Consider the following 18,789-nt stretch of genomic DNA (forward strand, 5'->3'; position numbering starts at 1 on the left):
CAATATGGTGTTTAAAAGCAGCTCAACTTCCAAATCTGTCCACAAGATTGAACCTCCTGGCGCCATTAATTAACTGCTAACAATTGTGGTTGTTTTGAATGATTCTGATTGGCTGACATAAGTTTTAGTTTTGCAGTACCCTCCGCCCATATGCGTCTGGCATACTCAAAAAAAAAACACTTGGTGTATTGCTGCGGCTTGGTGTGGATAAAAGCATTTCTTAAAAACCTCCCGTGTGTATGATATTATTTTTAAAAACAGTGTAGGGAGATATTTGTTTAAAACCCTGCTATGTGTGGACTAGTATCCTAGAATTACAATGTATCTCACTTGGAACTTGTAAGCTTTTATGTGGGTTTCTTTTACATGATTGACAAACCTTTAAGTTATATTATATGAGCTGATAGTAAACATTGACTAAGTTTTATTATGTTTTTGTTTTTTTTAGCCTGGCTTTTGCGTTCAATTCTCAACAAACACAAGCCATGTCTTTCATCTTAAACATATAAACATATAAAAATATTACTTATAAAAGTCATGATTTTTGGTTTTGTTTGCTTTGTTCTGGACTAATTAGTTTCCACTCCCCTCAGCCAACAGTCATCTGTCACCATCCAATCAGCTCTGTCTACACCTCAGTCTCCAGTCAGTTCAGATCAGCTCCACCTGTTGCCAGTAAGTACTGTCAACTCTGATCACCTGTTCACCTGCCTTCAGATACCTGCCTCACTCACTGCCAGAGTGCCGCAGTGGTGTTTTCTGTACAACTCTGGTTCCACCTGTATCTGCTCAAGTCTGGTTCTGTCAGCAACTTCTGGTCCGTCTTCATTGAACATTTCCAATAAACCTTTTAACGTAACTGTGTTCGGCTGAATTTCGGGTTCACCAGCAGTATTTGTTACAATGAAATCCTCCTGACAGACAGTGAAGTGCACTTAATTACTGTATTGATAGAAGTTTATGCAGCACGTTCCTACATATTTCAGCATTGCTCTAATTTGGATTAGGACCCATGTCCTAGTCTCAGTAATCAAAATGATGCATGCCCTTTGATGTTGCAACAAATGAAAACAAAAACGACAGAATAGAGAACAGTTTTTGATCTCTTTTTTTTACCAATGTTTGAACACAATACATCTCCCTTAAATTAGCAAGGTTCTTTTTAGGAACAATTGTGAAATCTTCCATTGTCATGTTTAATAAAAGCTTGCTGCATTGTTGCCTTTTTGGAGTTAACAGAACCCGCCATTCAGCCCTTGTCTACTCTTATCTACTGAAGGCGATTTGCATTTTTGACATTTATGAGTGTGCTTCCAAGGCTAGCGGTGTAATTTATGTGACATATACTACTCATTTACAGATTGATAGGTGCCATTCTAAACTGCTTGTAATGAATGCCTCTTCACCGCACAAAGGTTTCTGCACTAGATCTTTTGCCAGAGACTCTACTAACGCACTTTTGCTCTTCATTACAATCCAATTTGTCTTTGCAAGACAGAAGCCAAAAGAACACACTCTGTTTGTATGCATCATTTTTGTCTGGACCAGGAAATACAGCTCTGCGATTAAGATTAATTTTCTAAAAGTGAACAACACACAAAACTGCAACAATTCCAATTTAGAATAGAGCAGTGTACTATGACATTTATGGATAGTTCTCATAATTCGAAGCTCCCTCCTCATAATCAGGATATCACATTTATTTTTCCTTTGGTCTGTCCTATCTAATCTTTCAGTTCCACTTATGTGTCTTGTCCAGACTACAACCGGAAGAGTTTTTTTTTTTTCTTCCTGGTTCCTTAACTAAAGCCCTGTGTACATTGCAACGTTTTGCTGAGTTTATATTGTGCATTTGATGGGTTCCCGGAGTGAAAGGATTGAAAAACATTGTAAGCTCATTTGCTGTGTATATAGTAAAAACAGAATCATCCTGTCTGTAGAAGCACTGGCACATACAGTATGCACTATGACTACAATATGTAGAAATTAATGCAAATCCCTATAGCATAATGGATACTGACCAGTTTACTCACCTGAAGCAACAGGTAAATCTTGTCCATATAAACATTTGAGTCCCGACATTCTAAAAGTTTATTTGGTGGTGGTGCCCTTTTGAGCAGTGTTTGTACACATGTTGAGTTTCAACCAACATACAACCTGCCAGTTGTGGGGCAGAGAAATTACACTTCTAAGATTTCTACAACTCTGCTGTCCATGGAGATCACATTTAAAATTGTATCATGTAGATGAGTTAAAAGAAATGGAAACACAATCCTATATTCAAATAATTTTTTTCATGTGCATAGGGCCAAAGTGGTTTTCATCATTTTAGCTGTAAGGAACATCTTGCATTCCTGTGACCTACTTTAGATTCAAGGATGGAAATAGCACAGCATAAATTACTAATAAGAAAATAAATAACACACTATAATAGTTGGTATATAATATGACTTTTTGTATTGAAAAAAAAAAACTGATTTGAAGTTGACGATAACAGAAAAAAACAACTATTGTGCTCTGATGAGTGTTATGCAAATTTAAGTAGTTGTCATGAGGGGGTTAGGTGAAAGATTGCATCCCAGTGACTGCAGTCCCACCTGTTTAATCAAAGCACAAAAGAACCTTTTAACCTGTCTGTAGTGCCCTATAAAAGGCTGCACATCTCCCTGAGGGTTTGTTATCTTCTGCAAAAAGTCTGTTCATTCTGGATGTGCTTATAGAGCAGATGATTTAACACAGCCCACCTGGTTCCCTGGCTTTTAAGCCACTTTGTTAACATAATTCTACACAAAGAGTCTGAATTAAGCTATCAAATGCAGATTCAAATCTACACTCACCTTTTCATTACAATGTCAGTTAGAAAGGGGATAAGCCCACACAGAAAGTGGGTAGGAAGGGGTGCAATTGCTTTTCAGTGTCACAAAAGGATAAATAGTTCAGGGCCTCTGTACTGAGATCAGTAGTTGTTCCCAATACCCAAAAAGGCTAACACATCAGCTCTGTCATTCACACACAAACAGTCACACAATCATAAACCTCTGTTCCACGCAGCCCCAGAGAGTAAAGGCAATCCACACACCCCATGAATATTACAATGAGCTGGATCTGGGTCATTAATATGACACAGTCGTTTCTCTGGAGCCCAATTAGCAGTCAACACAGAGGCTGGAACGTTCCTGTTACTACACATAATCACTATATCACTGCAACAGACTCTGAAGCAAGGAGGAATCAAACAGTCCTGTATATGGAAAATCAAGGATGCCTCATTGATACAAGCCAGACACGGAGGTCACAGCTGCTTAATGATGTCTAAAGAAGTACATTTAGAAATGTATTTTAATTCAATATATCCTGTTCTACTATGGATAAAGAAATAATATTGGCCATTTCAGTATCAGAAAACTGAAATTGAAATGCGGCTTAATACTAAAAATGACAACAACAAAAAAGCATCTGATGAGTGTCTATACAAATATAGGTTATCAGAATTGCCTATTTTTCCATGTGCAGTCACCCTAATCAAGGAGTCATTTAAGCAAGAGAGCCCTCACTGATGTTCCCCTATAAACACAAGCAAAAGCCAGTGAAGTAGGAGAAAGCAAACGATGATCTCCAACACAAGTAGGGGTCAATGACTGTTGCCACTGAACAATCGCTCCATTCTTAGTTTTTTGGTCATAAATGCTGACGTGAAGATGCACCTTATATCTATAGATCTTTTTCGAAATGTTTTTGAAATTAGTATTTCACATTAATTATCAGATTTTTCGGTTACAAGGAGCAGTTCTGACAGACACGGGCCTGGAAAGTCCTGCATTTCATACCTGTCCCAGTCATTCTGTGTGGAATTTTAATGCTTTCCTTGTACATGAGTGGGTTTTCTCTAGGTACTCATCTGCCTCCCACTGACTAAAAATCTGAATTTAACCTCATGTAGATCAAGCCTAGTGGTAAACAGCAAAACTGAGAATAGAAAGAAAGGGGTATAGTCTGAAAATGTTTAGCTGGAGTTCAGGCCAGCCAACAACATAAACTGGACCAGCCTGGAGCCATAGGTACTGTTGTAAGACAAGGATTGATGAAGGTTAAATGGGCGGAGGAAAATGTAAGGTTTTGATGTGAAGGATCTATGGAATTAGGTGCTTTTATATTGTGGTGTGGAAAGTAACTGGTAGTGATTTAGACATTGTCTTTTTCCCTAAATGTAATTATTTCATAATTTTGTGCTAGGCTTTTTGGCCAACCTAAATTGCACCCCTGCATGGTTCTTTAGTCTGTATGTTTCTCTGTTGCTCTGTGATGAACTGGCAATACCAACTGCTCACACTGATCACTGGAAAGAGTCAGTAGCCCTCCTGCAACTGCAAAGATTTAGTGGGTAGAAAAAAAATTAATGGATCAAAGATTCGTTGAAAATATTAGGATTCGGTAACATTAGGATATCCCTCAACATCACAAATTAAAAAAGAAAAATACACTTAATAACCAGATGTTATAGTGTTTCTTGGACATGCTTCTTTTTAAAGAATAACTTTTTAGAGAAGAAATGTGCATTCACATAAATTCAGTCAGATATTATAAATTAATAAGAATTATAAAATAATGTATTTCATTAAAGACAATATATATTTTATCTAATAAAAAAACAAACAATAAAAACAATAGCTTTTGCATACATCTGACATAATGCACCCTTTCCAATTTTCATTAATACTTACTGTATATGCAAACTATTTAAATTCAGTTGTGTTACTAAAGAAAGTGAAAGCCCGGAATGTTTTTTTTCTTTCAGTGACAGACGGACTGCTGCCAAACACTGAGAAGTCTGGCACCGGCTGCAGGAGGCTACTCATTTGGCTATGTACAGGCGTGCACACACACACATACACACATTTTCACCAGGAAATGATTAGCTACCTCTCTACAGCTCTTTCTCTCTACTTAGATTCATCACCCCAGATTGGTGTTTTCATCAGTGAAAATGATTGCAGTCTAACATAAAAATTAAAGCTCATCATTGATCACAAATACTTTCATTTGCACATTAATATTTATATGATCTCTTCTGACCTCCTTTGCGTTGCTTAGGTAAAGCCTAACTTTCGTGAACCATGCTTTTTGAGATTACGTGATCTGCTGCCAGTAAAAAAAAAACAATGCCTTTTTCACTCCCAATACTGCATTCTAATAAACTGCAGCTGGAATGGCGTTCCTTTGATGAGGTTGCATTTGTTAAGAATTATCTCATAAATAATGTCCATTAGGCAAATGAATACATACAAAATGCACTTTCAATTTATCAGTTTCCTGCAGTATTTTCTCTTCCTCACATGCAGTTGTGGGAGCAGACTGAAAGCTTCTGTCATAAGGTCCTAACCTGAGCAGGGAAACAGGCCTGTTCCTCAGCATTGGATTAAGCCAAGTGTAAGACAATCCTTGTCACATCAGAAATATCATAGGAGGGCATGTAGCCTACATGCAGGTGCACTGATGAGTGAAGTATTAAGGTCAGAGACAAACCAAGTGAGTTAGTAGAGAGAAAAATACAATACAATGAAAAGATGCACCCTCAGATACACACACAGATAAAAATCAAGACTACATGTTTGTCTTAAAATAGAAAAAAAACAAGGTGTGAGACATGCTATTGTAATGGACACAAGAGGCTTTTTTTCTCCAGACCGATCAAAGATGCTTTGTTCACACAGCCCAACACTCTACTGTAAGTATGTGACTGCTAGATGCAGACTGAACATGCTGTATAGCATTGTGGGTCTTTGACTGATGACCAGACTCCTGCTGTGAAGCGGAGTTGCACAACCATCTGATTGCCAGTGCAACTGCCCTCAGGAGTTAAAAAGCAGATCTGGGAGACAGACGGCATAGCACGACCCACATGTCCAGATAGCACACAGTCTTTCTGCATCCCCGGGTCTATAATACACAGCAAGAGAGGGCACATGTGTGATCTCTCAAATGTATACTTGTGCATTATTGTTGCATTATAATTTTAAAATTGAACGCTTGGGCTTCTAACACATCTAATTACAGGGCATTTTCATGTAAGGTTTTCAAGAGCACATTTTATGGTAATTGTTTTAACATAAACAGTTTAATAGTAGAGACTGGTCAAAGCTGCCATTACATTTCTGTGATTACTGGGATGGTTTGAAAACATATTTATCTCCTTGAAGTTAAGGTCTATAAAAAGAAGAAAAAAAAAACAATCTCAATATGTTTCTCTTTACCAGTGAATGAATAGCCTCTTTCTGTCACAGCATGTCAAGACCTCATGTTGTGATTGTAGCTCACTAAAATCCTCAAAAGACCTTTAAGATGATTTAGGAATACTGATAAGAAGGACAGATGCAGTGCTGTAAAAAAAGTATTTGTGCAAAACAGATTTATTTTGTTTATTTGTCACACTAAAATGTTTCAGATCAAATTTTAATCTCAAAGAATACTTGAGTAATTACAAAATGTAGTTGAGTTATGAATGGCATTTACTTTAGCAAATTGATAGCAGTTATGCCAATAACAAACCAGTCAATAAGAAATATAAACTTAACATGTCTGAAAAGGAGCAGGAAGAAGCTTAAGCCTATTTAATTCTGTCCTTTTCTTTACTGCTCAGCACCATATCCAGTATGCACACCCGCATCCATATCCACATAATGGAACCCCAAAAAAGAAGGCAACCATCCCCAAAGAGAAAAAACAAAAACAAAAAACAACAGGGAAACAAAATAATTAGTGACCGCATGTAAAAGACTAACCCTTCTTTTTTGTACTTCTAGAGAATCATGCTTTACACAAATTCTTAAACTAGAACAAAAACTGGACCATACCTATAAAAGTATGATTCTATTATAATTTATTATGTGGAAAAAATAGTAGTGATTAAGATGTCAATGGGTTCTTTTGTGACCTTATGGATGAAATAATTTGGGAAGACTGGCCTCTCCCGAGAAGTTTCAGCACTGTTCCATGCAATCTTCATCTGAGGATAATGAGCCTCAATGGAGTCCCAAAGCCTTTATAAAAGGCATCATAACATTTTCCAGATGGATAGACGTCTAGACCATTGTTTCTTATCAGTTCTTAAATTAACCCTAACCCTACGGAGCCATATGTAGTACATTCACTGTAAAATTAACCAAACTCATTCTCATTTGTCACAACGGACGGAAGTAACATTCCCTATAAACAATCGGTCCTCTCGATCAACAATGTCTTAGTTAAGTTTTTTCTCCTTTCAGACATAGAGGTACGATCAGTGTAGCCCCTGCTTATTTCCTGGTTCCTGAGCCAATCATATGAGAGCTTCCAGGGTTGCCAACACAGAGTGTAGCATTTTTTTATTTATTTTTTTTTTTTATGTTTGCAAAAAAACAGCAGCCTGCAAACATGGCAGCCAGAAAGAGAAGTGGACCAGAAATAGTCTCAACAATACCTAAGAAGCTTGAGCATTCTTCAAAAAGGGCAAACAACCGAAGGTGGGGTACAACAAGGATTAATATTGGTATTTGAAAGATGGTGAACTCTGAGAGACCTAATAAATTTAAAAATGAATGCAGAGTTGGCAAAGTTTTTTTTTTTTCTTTGACAGATAACCATCAGTTTGTTTATTCATTTTCAGAGCAAGCAATTTGCTCTAGCGGCTAGTTTATATTATTCCAACAAATCAGCAGAAGATTTAATTTGCATAGTGCCTGCCAGTCTGACAACAGCAGCACGCCTACACTATAAAATCCAATAGCTACCTAGACTTACATATAGTAGCTAACTTTACTAGATTGTCAACATTGCGTTATCATGACTTGTATTTATGAAGTAACTTACATTGTGAAAAGTGCAAAATGCTTTGTTTTTTAAGTCACCACACATTTAAAGAGAATGTCCGCAACTTGGTTTGCGCAGATCTGTCTATTCCACTCAGCAGTCTCATCTATCCAGCACACAAGCCGAGACACCGTTGCCACTTTTCCACTACTAGCACTAAGGTCTAGAACTCGTACTGTAGGCGTGCGCCCAAACATCGGTGTTTGTTTGAGAGCCAAAGTCTTTTTAAATCAGTTTCGGGCACCAAGCATGTATCGTCAATGGGAGGCTTTACACCACATAGATGTTCCAATGGGTGGTGGTGTCAAGCTTAAAGTTTTTTGCAATCTGCCAGAAAAGAAGAAGACAAAAAAGGAGGACAGCAGAAGAAGAGTGTCATAGGAAAATGGCAGGCCTTGCCCTGACATATTAAATTTGATGTTCCTTTCTAATCAGTAAGAGAGCCTCCAAACTCTCTAGTCCATGTGGAATGGGAGACCGAGGGCTTTACTCTGTCACAATAGTAGACAACTTTGCGTAAAAGAACAGCATGTCCAGACACCAGTGTTGATTTAATGCTAACAGCTAATGCTATGCATCCATAGAAATGTATTATTTTAACATTACAGGCACTGTTAAACATCATGGAAAGGCAAAGGGCTGCAGCTTTTGGAAAGTTAAAGGGTAGATGGAGGTGTGTTCTGAAGAGAAATGGCTGCAGTTTGAGCCTTAGAGCATATGGTTATGACCTGATGCACAATATTGAATAATTACTTTGCTTTATCAATTAAGACTAAAGTCAATCCATATGGGCTGACTGGGAAAAGGGCAATGTTTCAGGAGATTCTATGCATTCAAAGGATAATATTTAATAGATGAACACCCTTTTTCCTGTTTTGTTTTTCTAAATTAATATACAAGTATGTTTTACCAGTTCAAGAAGTTGAGTAACATACTAATATTTTGTGTTCAGCAGCATTCCTTATGTTTTTCATTGTATTTGTGTTTAACACTGTGAATACTATATAATACTATGTTCCTTATTGTTGTGCTTACAGTAGCTGAAGAGCTCATGTTGTGGAGGAGTTGATGCTTTGGATTTATGTCTAGGTATTTGAAGCATGTAACACTTGTTTTTTTTTTTTTTTTCTTAGGTGCAATCGGGTTACATGGTTTTAACAAGTAAGCCATATTGCCATTCAAGTAAATAAATGCTGAGTCAGCCCAACTTCAATACAAGTGCAATGAGTTAATAGACTAAAGCAGTAATTCTGAGTAATCAAAACTAAGTCAAGAGTGTATCTAAAGGAAGTTGTACAGGACATACTACTTTATTATTTTAGTTTCTTAAACTGCAACTGGTTTGCATGCTTTTGTTAAAGTAATGATAACAAATTGGATTTACAGTGTACTATATTATTTAAGTTACTTAAACTCATGTATAAGTGTACTTTACAAAGAAAGCCCAAGTTAGCACAACTTAAAATACCTAGTTCCTTTTACTTGTTTTTTAAGTGCAACAAGCTGCACGCTTTTTTAAATTACTGATAACAATGGATTTTACAGTGTATTCTGCGTAAGAAAAAAGTCAGTAGGATGTGGTAAGTGTTTTTGGCAGCGTTTCACAGCAGCTACAGACCATTGAGGAAACGCCATAGGCTGTTGGCCTGTTTAGGATCTCCGCTAGGGTGACCAGACATCCCCAATTTTCGGGGATAGTTACCATTGTGGACAATCTGTCTCCAGTAAAAGTTGGCCCTGGGAATGTCCCCAGTTTCAGTGCTATGATTGAAGAAAAAAAGTTGAGCGCAGCAACAGCTATTAAGGTAGCTGGTCGCACAGTCATCATTGCTCAACATTTTTTCTTCTTTTCCTAAGCTCCTTCAATACAGGGTTTATTGATTAACTGAGCTGAAAGTGCATTCCATAGTCTCACCACAGAAAGGGAAATGTGCAAAACTACCAATCTTCTCTCAGATTTAATAGATGTTTTCTTGAAAATGAATTGAATTCAAAGAAAAAGCAAAAACAAAAGAAAAAAAAGAAAAAAATGATACTAATCTCACTTTGTTTAGCAGAGAGACACAGCATATTTTCAAATGTAATCTGCAATTTATTAGAGACATAACACTGACAGAGCGGCAGCTTTTTCTCAGGCAAAAAACGTCTTACAGATCAACTATCTGTTAATAGAGCTCATTTCTATGACAAAAAGACTAAGACTAAAGCTGAAATGCAATAAATCTCCTTCCACATACAGCATTTCATTTATATGTTGAACAAACTGTAACTTCTTTCAGACTATTTTGGTCAACCCAGCTCAGGCTGTAGAACAACCAAGAATAGGTCTGTGGATGTGGTGCATAATTTCAAAATGGCCTGCAGAAATGGGTTTTGTCATTAAAGGCTGGTGTCCATCGTCAACTTCTATTTTAGCTAGGAGCTCATAAGCTGCCTAGGGATGCGCCAGTCATGGCTCTGTTGCTATGCGACAGCTAAAACCATGTTTGGAGGGAGTCTGCAGTTCAAATGGTTTTAACTTTGAGTGTTTGTAGCGGAGACCACAGAGCACTCACAGCTTCCCAAAAATTCCTCTTTCAACAGCATATGACTGAAAAGTCTTCAGAGGAAAGGCCTTTTCTCCCACTTTCTTGTTCAAATCTTCTTCATTATCTTCTACCTTCTTTCCTCAGGAGCACGTGAGTATCTGCATATCCATGATGTACATTGCGCATAAAGACTAAAATGAGCCAGCAAGAGATAGCTCTCTACCCCTTCCCACCTCATTTAACCTTTTAATTTAGCAGCATGAATTAACATGTTAGCCGAGGCCAGTATCACTTTAAACAGACGCTGCCCACTGGCTCTAAAGGCAGGAAGAATGACTCCTCCAAGCACATGCACCATGTTAATGTGCTTGTGTGTGTTAGAGGGAAAAGTGTTGAGAGAAATGTTGGGAAATTGTGTGTGTATTTGTTCTGCAGTTAAGCAAGCTGTTATCACTACCATTACATCAATCCCACCTCAGCTGCTGTCACTCCCTTTTTGATGGCATGTGACATTCTAGTGAAGCAACACAAAAAAATGGTACAAATAACTAAGTCGAAAAGACACCATCCCTGATGGAAGGTGGATGATGTAAAGCAAGTGGTGAGTAATGATGCATCCTGAATTCAGGTCAGTGCTCTTAGCTGATTCTGACGAAGGAAGCAGCAAAACAGGGAGGTAGTGATGGATTTGGAAGAATTCTTTTCAAGATCTGAGTCACAGTAAAATATTTTGAGCTGCATATTTAGAGTAAAACGAAAGTGTAAAAATGCCTCACACTGTTGCCACACTAAACACTCTTTTCCATATTTCATTTAATGCACTCCTGTTCCCATAATAAGCGACATGAGCAATGCCTGGCCCTTTGAAAGATAGAATGGCACTTTTATGATGTCTCCCAGATTATTCCTTGAGATGGATGGGCTGAGCTGGAACACCGATTGATTAACCCATCGACTGGTGGAATGTGCCATGGCGGTTCCCCAGCTCAGCTGTTCTTCTCCCCGGACAGAACATTCAGACGGACATGCGGGAGAGGATGACTAATGATTAGGTCTACTGAGGGATACAATCCTTGTCCGTCTGTTTATGTGAGCACAGTCTACATACTTGCTTATGTTTGGTTGGTGGAACAGATTATGTTTTAAAAGTACCTAAGAGTTTCATGCTCAGCTGACGGCCCACAGTGGCACAGACATTTTTTTTGAGTTAAGATTTCATGAGGATGCAGTTGTTCACCACATCAGCAAAATGAAGAGAAACTGTGAAATTTATGAGATAGTTAAACTCAATTAATTACATCAAGTGTGTTTTTAAAGAGACAGATGCTGATTTTGTCACAAATCCAAAAAAGGTGACTGTCTATACTACACCACCTTTGCAAAAGTATTCATAGCTTTTGAGCTTTTTCAACTTTTGTGTTGTTACAACCCCAAACTTAAATTAATATTATTGGGATCTTATATATTAGATTGAGACAGATTAGTGCATAGTAATGAAGTGGTGAGTAATGATGCATCATTATAGTACACTTGTTTTGTGAACCATAAACATCATGAAGACCGCGGAAAATATCTGACAGACAAGGAATACGATTGTGGAGAATTTTAAAGCAGCATTAGGTTTTAAAACAGTACCCCAAGATTTGAACATCCTACAAAGTGCTTTTCAATCCATCATCTGAGCAAATATGTGGCACTGGTTTGGTGAAACTAACATTTTAGTATTGGCCTACATGCAGAAGTTTATATGTGTAGGAATGAGTATGCAAATTACTGTAAATCCTCATGGTGAAACATGACAGTGTATCATGCTCTTAGACTACGGTTCTTCAGTAGGAACAGAAAAGATAGTCAAAGTTCAAGGGAAGATGGAAGGGGGTAAATACAAGACTATCCTGTAAAAAAAAATTTCAGAGACTGGCGCTGAAGATTACTTTCCGCAGGACAACTACGATCAGAGAGCTACAATGAAACAATGGTTTAGATCAAAGGATAATTACGTTAGAATGCCTCACACTTCTAGCCTAAATCGAATCTGGGTAGGAAATAAAATCTTTTTCACTGTAAACAGACTCAAACAATAAACACTGTAACAAGTATGCATTCAAATTTTATTGGCTATCTATTGTTGGTCCTCAATTATGGAACCCTGCCTCTGCACATAAGAGAGGCTGGTTAGCTGCCCACTGTTAAAACTCGCTTTAAAACCCACTATTATTCTTTGACTTTTACCACAAACGAGACTAAGTTTTAATTTTAAATTAGTTTTATTGTTTCTTTAAAGTGTTTCTATGCATTATTTTTTTATGTTTTAGCTTGTAATGATGTACAGCACTTTATTTCAGCTTTTGGCTGTTTTTGAGCGCTTTATAAATGAAGATGGTATGGTATGGTATCTAATAGCCTACACTCCACAGTCTGAGTTCTTTCAGCTGCTCCCTTATTTACGGGACGCCACAGCAAGTCATTGCAACTTACACAAAGACTTGATAGAGGTTTTATGCCGGATGCCTTTCCTGACACGAATGGGATTTGAACCCGGGTTGCCCATACTTCACAGACTGTTGTAGGGAATTAAAAGCAAAACAATAAATAAAAAAATATTACTGAACAATCTAACTTTAACTTTACCAAGACTACACAATATTAGGATAATTTAATACCACTCCATGTGATTATTGAATATTGTGATATCTATTATGAATTATGTATATTTTTCTCTCCCATTTTTTTCTGGTTTCTAAGACCCATAAAAGTTGTGGTCATAAAGAATGCCGAAGGTTGCTATATTTTAATACATTATTGCCAATTACTGTTTTAGAGCAAGGCACCGCAAGTATTAATATCTCTTTTGTGGTTGTGATACCACACACATTGTGATAACAATTGTTGTTTGGTGTAATACAGCACTCTAAATGCTACCATATTAATTCAGCTCCTAAGTAAGGACTAGCTTAATTAATTTAACAGTTTCCATTAGCACTATCTTTATATATTTTTTTTCATGCCATCATTAAGACTACTTTCTAAATGGCTTATTACCTTAGACCCCCAACATCACAGACCTAGTCCCTATTAAAAACGGCAAGGGCAGAGATAAGAGATCTCTTGAACGGTTCTCTCTTTTCCCAATGAATGAAACCCCCCTGAGAGATTTTATACCAAGAGAAGATGAAAAATGAAGGGGTAGCTCCATTATTGATACAAGTCTCCGGCAGTGAAAGAAATGAATGCTAATGGTGTCTTAAGCTGGGCTTTACAGAGATTAATCCGATTTGAGAAATGAACATTTTATTATATGGCACACAGTCCTGGCCTTGAACTGAAGTGAATCCTGGGCAGATGAGGGGTGGAAAAAGATGACAAAGGGATTGTGGGAATGGAACATGGATATACAGCTAGTCGCTTTGCAAGACCCTGGCACCTCATTGCAGTTGTGCCCTTTTCCAGCTGACAAGTTCATTTATTTTCTGACATGGCTTCCCAGAATGATTTTCAATAGATAAGTCAGACAACAATGGCACACGAAATAAGACATACAACAGATGTCTTTGGTGACTAGATTATTAGCTGACTGGCTTTGTGTGAGCAGGAAGTCCCACTTGGTCCCTTTGCTGCACCTGCTCTAAGGCTATTCCCCACTGTTTAGAGGGACTAATGGGGACACACGGGGGATACAGCTGTTGTTGGTTCTGCACTGTGAAATGAACAAACTCTAACTTAAACTCTCTCAAAACCGATAAGCTTTTTTATGTTGGTTAGATTTTTATATAGCCATACCCATATAAAAGCTGACATCCATCTCCAAGAAAATGTCCACTGGGAAAAAAAGGTTTGAGGAGTGTTAAATGGGAAGGAGGAATAGTCTGCCTGCTTATTACCATGAATCACTTTGCACCAGTTGCCAATAAACAAATGCAATCCTGGGAATAGGTGGGGGGATTTATCATACTAAAGTCTCTGACAGGGCAAAAACATAAAATCAGCAGTCTAATTTGTCTCCTTAAGGTGATGTCACTCCATCATATGGAAAGCTTTTTTTCCCTTTCAGTGACATGAATAATGTTTGCCATGTTTCTCACTTTCCCAGGTTAGAGATGCAATCTTTTCTTTGACTGATGACTGATGCTCATCTTAATTTAAGACTTTATCCTTAGAGGCTCCATTGTTAACACACACATGACACATAGCTCATGGTAAAACTGCATAATATATCACAAATATATTTTCATCCCAATATCACTGTGTGCAATATTCTTGTTACAAATGACTGTTAGGAGTGTAATAATTGTTGGCTAATATATTCCAAGAATTTTGAAATTGCATATCACTTGATAATATGAATATTTAACCGGTTGGAGAGTCTCACCACAGCAAATGCTCACACCAGACACAACTGACATTGCCCAAAATGTTAAAGTCCACACATATTGTAGTAAACACGGATGAGAATGAAAGTAAAGTTGAAAACAGGAAAATATTAAAACTAGAATCATCATTGTAATATTTACTATTACCATCGCAAGATTTTCTAATGTTCTGAAGCCCAAGCCTATAGTCTTATGAACAGGCAAATATGCATACAATTTTTATGCATCAGTTTTAGAGTGGAATGGGCAAGCTTTGAAGAGTTGCAACAATTATTGTTTGTATCAATATGCTTTTTATTTTTGGCCCTAATAGTGGCCCTTTTAGAAAGTTTGTCTCTCACTCCTGGCCCTGCCCTCAAATGATCAGAATCACATGTTTATGTCAAAAAATGTTCAGTCACAGTACTATTTTAAAAATTATAGACAATGTTCTCCAAGCGATAAAAAGCATGTTTAGCCAGTTTATCAGATCTGCAGATTTTTTAGTTTGAATATAAAATTGCAGACTATTAGGTAGGGTAAAAAAGTAAGCTAAGAAATGGGGATCATGGATCTTTGTTTTTAATTTTTAGACCTAAATTTTAAGTGCACCAACAGAAACACAACTAACGAAAGATTCAGACATTCTGCAATCCCCCCAAGGGTATTAGTGCCCCCTAACCACAAACACTTTATGAACCCACCTCAGAGGTGCAAGACACCCTACTAACTGGGTAGGAGTCCTATAAAATGCACCTTCTTCGTTAAAATATGAAACCTACTTTAAAAGCATGTCTTGTAATCTGAAAAATCTTACTCACTATGGTCCTCATCAAACCTTCAAGGACACTTTCACAAAGTGGCAACTGTTGCTTTGTGGAATACTGCAGCGGAGTTCAGAACAGATTTTTAGCAAGCCATGTACTACAGCACCCATATCTTGATCCATCTGGGGAGGACCAGACTGAAGGCAACGTATTATTTATTTTATTTCAGCACCACGTAGAGGGACAGCTCGCTACCAGCCAACCACGGAGACGGTGAACAAGCGCCTTTTGTCTAAATCACACCAAGTAAATGGGGGGTTGGGGTGTGTGGGTGAGGGTTGATGAGGAAAAAGTGGGGACCTGTGGCCTAATTATACAAAGAGCCAGGGGTGAGCTAGATTTTTCAATTTCAGCGCAAACTATTTTGTACTTACAACCATGTAGACCGAATTTCTCCAAGGTTACTGTACCAGACACACACGTGCTAAATATGGCACATTTTTTGTTGCTGAATGTAGGTTGAGCATAAACAGGTATAGACTGCATGAATACCTGCAAGGGGAGGAAGGTGTCTTATTTGCGTTTAACAAAACCTAACTCTGGCTCTATTTATCATTGCCCAAGACAAATATGCCTCACATAATATCCTAAATGGAAAACTATTTTCAACTAATTATGAAATATTTAACACGCGCTCGCATTCACAAGACAGGGGCTGGTAGTGAGAGTAGAGCAGACCCGTGCGAGCGTGCGCGTTTTCTGCTATCTTGCCGGAACAGCGCACAATTAAATATATATTTACTTAGAGAATGCAGCAACACTTGGGAGGTAGAACCATGGGAATTATGTGCCCTTGTCACTGCGGTCCTGAATAGATTAAAAGACGATGTTTGGAACAAGAGTCAATATTGGGTAACGAGAAGAAGCTTTAAAACCCTCTGATGTGTTTAAAAATTACAAAAAAATAACTTACTTTTTCACGAAGAGGTGTGGAGGATCTGTCTTGCTTTAGTCGTTTAAAGGTCCCTCTTCCTCTCTCTCACCCTCCCAAAAAAATAACTGCATAGAAACATTCCGCAAATCTCAGGCGCGTTTACAAAAATCCGTGGTGTCGCCTTCTTGTCAGAGACATCGTGTCCCTACTTTTAAAACAAGTGGTATGTAATCCACACATTAGTCCGGACGGCGTGCTGCTAAAGTCTCACAGTGATGATACCCCGCAAAGCAAATGGATATTTCCTCTTCTTCCAAGACGCATATCGCAGCCGAGGTAACCGACAAGTGCAATATGTTGAAACTATTCTCCTTGACGACAAGGCAATGTTCTCCCAGATTTAAAAAGAAAATGACGAGTCAAATGAATCGGAACGTGTTAGATCTGTTGTCTTCTCTCTGAGCTTAAAAAAACTGACCTTTCCAAACCCATCAGCTCGTGGTGGTCAATGTGCAGGCACATCAAAGCTATATCCTGGAAATCTCGTCATTTAGACACTAAGGCAGAGCTTCTTCCCCTTACAGAGGGAGAGGTGGGGTTGTTTTAGCGTCCCGCTGGCTTGCGTTTCAAATGCAACTTTTTATGAAGTCTCTATAAGAATATTTATTAATCAAGCCTGATTGAATTTCCAGCGCATGAGCTAACACAGATTTCTTTCTTTTTTTTTTTCTCCGGGTGGGGGGATGTATATCTGATTCCCTTGTCAATGAAAGCAGTCCCGCAGTATTACGGGTGTGTGTTATCCTACAGATTAAGCGAAGAAGTTTGATGTATATAAGAGGGCAATTTCTCTCTTCAAGTTGCGTTGCCCTTCTTATTTAAAAAGAAATGCTGTAATAAGGAATGAAGCAAGTAGAAATCCTGGGAGGTTTCTTCATTTGTAGCCTCTGGCTGCAGCTTTTAAGTCTGAAAGAGCTGGGGAAAAAATAAAAAAAAGGCTGCACGTTTTCCGCACCCAGTCTGCAGGGGAATCACAGTTCACTGAAAGCATTCATGTCTCCTGCACTCCCCCTTCGCTCCGTGAATTTTCCTCATGAAGCCTCCTTTTGATGTGGCAGAATATATTTATTTTTAGGGGTGTATTTCCACAAGACGCCGATTGTCCAACTATCCTCTCCTTCTCTGGACTGCGGAGTGCTTTGAGCTCCTTCAGTTAGCCGGTTCCATTACGCGCAGGCAGGCTGCATCCATCGGTCCATTTCATAGTGCCACGAGCGCTCTGCGTTTTATATATTCAAATAAAACACAGACAAACAGTGAATTGATGAGGGGCATCAGGTTACCTCCCACTGACAAGCTGCTCCTCCAACTCAACTGGGTGTGCTCCGCGAGTGACTGCAGGTGGCTCACCCGCAAGACTGAGGCAACGATGCCAGAGAAAATTGTCCCCCTTCTTTTTACCAATCTTCATGCATCTCTGAACTAAAAAAACAAAACAACAAAAAAAAAAAAAAACCTGGAAACCCTTATACGCAACTCGTTGAGTGCTTCCTTTATATTTACTGATTCACCTGTTGCTTTTCCTTGTTGGTCATTTCGGGGGGGAAATGCTATTTTGTGCGTGTGAGCATGTGGGAATAAAAGTCACTGAGCAGACGACACAGACAGATAGAAAGAATGAGAAGAGACAGAAAGAGTTTCCTCCCATGTGGATCTTGGAAATAGGACATGACTGCCACCTACCGACACCTTTTCTCTTGGGTGATAATGTGAAACCCCTCCTCGGGTAGATTGTCGCATAGGACCGCTCTCCCATGACACAATATAGATTTTGTTTACATACACTTTTGTATTTGTATTTCATAAACACTGTCAGGCACAACAGGAGACCCGAGCATGAATTATCTCCATGTTTGTATGCATGGAGATAGATGCAGAGTGCAGGAGCACACAAATATAGAGAAGTGTGACAATCCAGAAAACAGATTAACATGAGTTATAATCTCTCTCAGGCTTCAGCACTTTAGACCCTATTTATAAATGCTGGCAGAGTGTTATGAATTATGAAAGAGGTCCACACGGTGCAGATTTCTAGCACGGTGGGTGACACCAGAGACTTCAGGTCTTCAGAAAGATTATTGCTTGTGAAGCATTTATCTTAGGCTCCCTGCTGCACTGCAAATATTATGCTAAACTCAGTAATATTTGGCAACATGCATAGACAAGCTAAGGACGTGAAATAATTTTTCGACGATAAGCCAAGTTGAGCATTTGAAGACAATGCGCTCAAATACAACATGCGATGGCAAGATGTGGAAAAAAAAGCATTTGAAAACCTGGGATGTGTCCATGTAGCTGTCAACATC

The 18,789-nt window shown here is 38.4% G+C and overlaps 1 protein-coding gene across 4 annotated transcripts in view; it reads right to left on the reverse strand.

The window, feature by feature from the left end:
- The window catches only part of lrrc4ca (leucine rich repeat containing 4C, genome duplicate a), a 138,693-nt gene that overhangs the window by 108,600 nt on the left and 11,304 nt on the right, over window positions 1-18,789 (reverse strand). For 2 of the 4 annotated variants that reach the window (XM_021310964.2, XM_012853281.3), the window contains exon 1: window positions 16,463-18,137. The exons of 1 other annotated variant lie outside the window; for it this stretch is intronic. The gene's annotated coding sequence lies outside the window, so the exon portion shown is untranslated. Of the gene's footprint in view, window positions 1-16,462; window positions 18,155-18,789 lie in introns of those variants that run through there. One more of the 4 variants, XR_002427121.2, reaches the window with a different exon arrangement.

This window comes from Fundulus heteroclitus, chromosome 2, assembly GCF_011125445.2.
Source record: "Fundulus heteroclitus isolate FHET01 chromosome 2, MU-UCD_Fhet_4.1, whole genome shotgun sequence".
NCBI lineage: Eukaryota > Metazoa > Chordata > Actinopteri > Cyprinodontiformes > Fundulidae > Fundulus > Fundulus heteroclitus.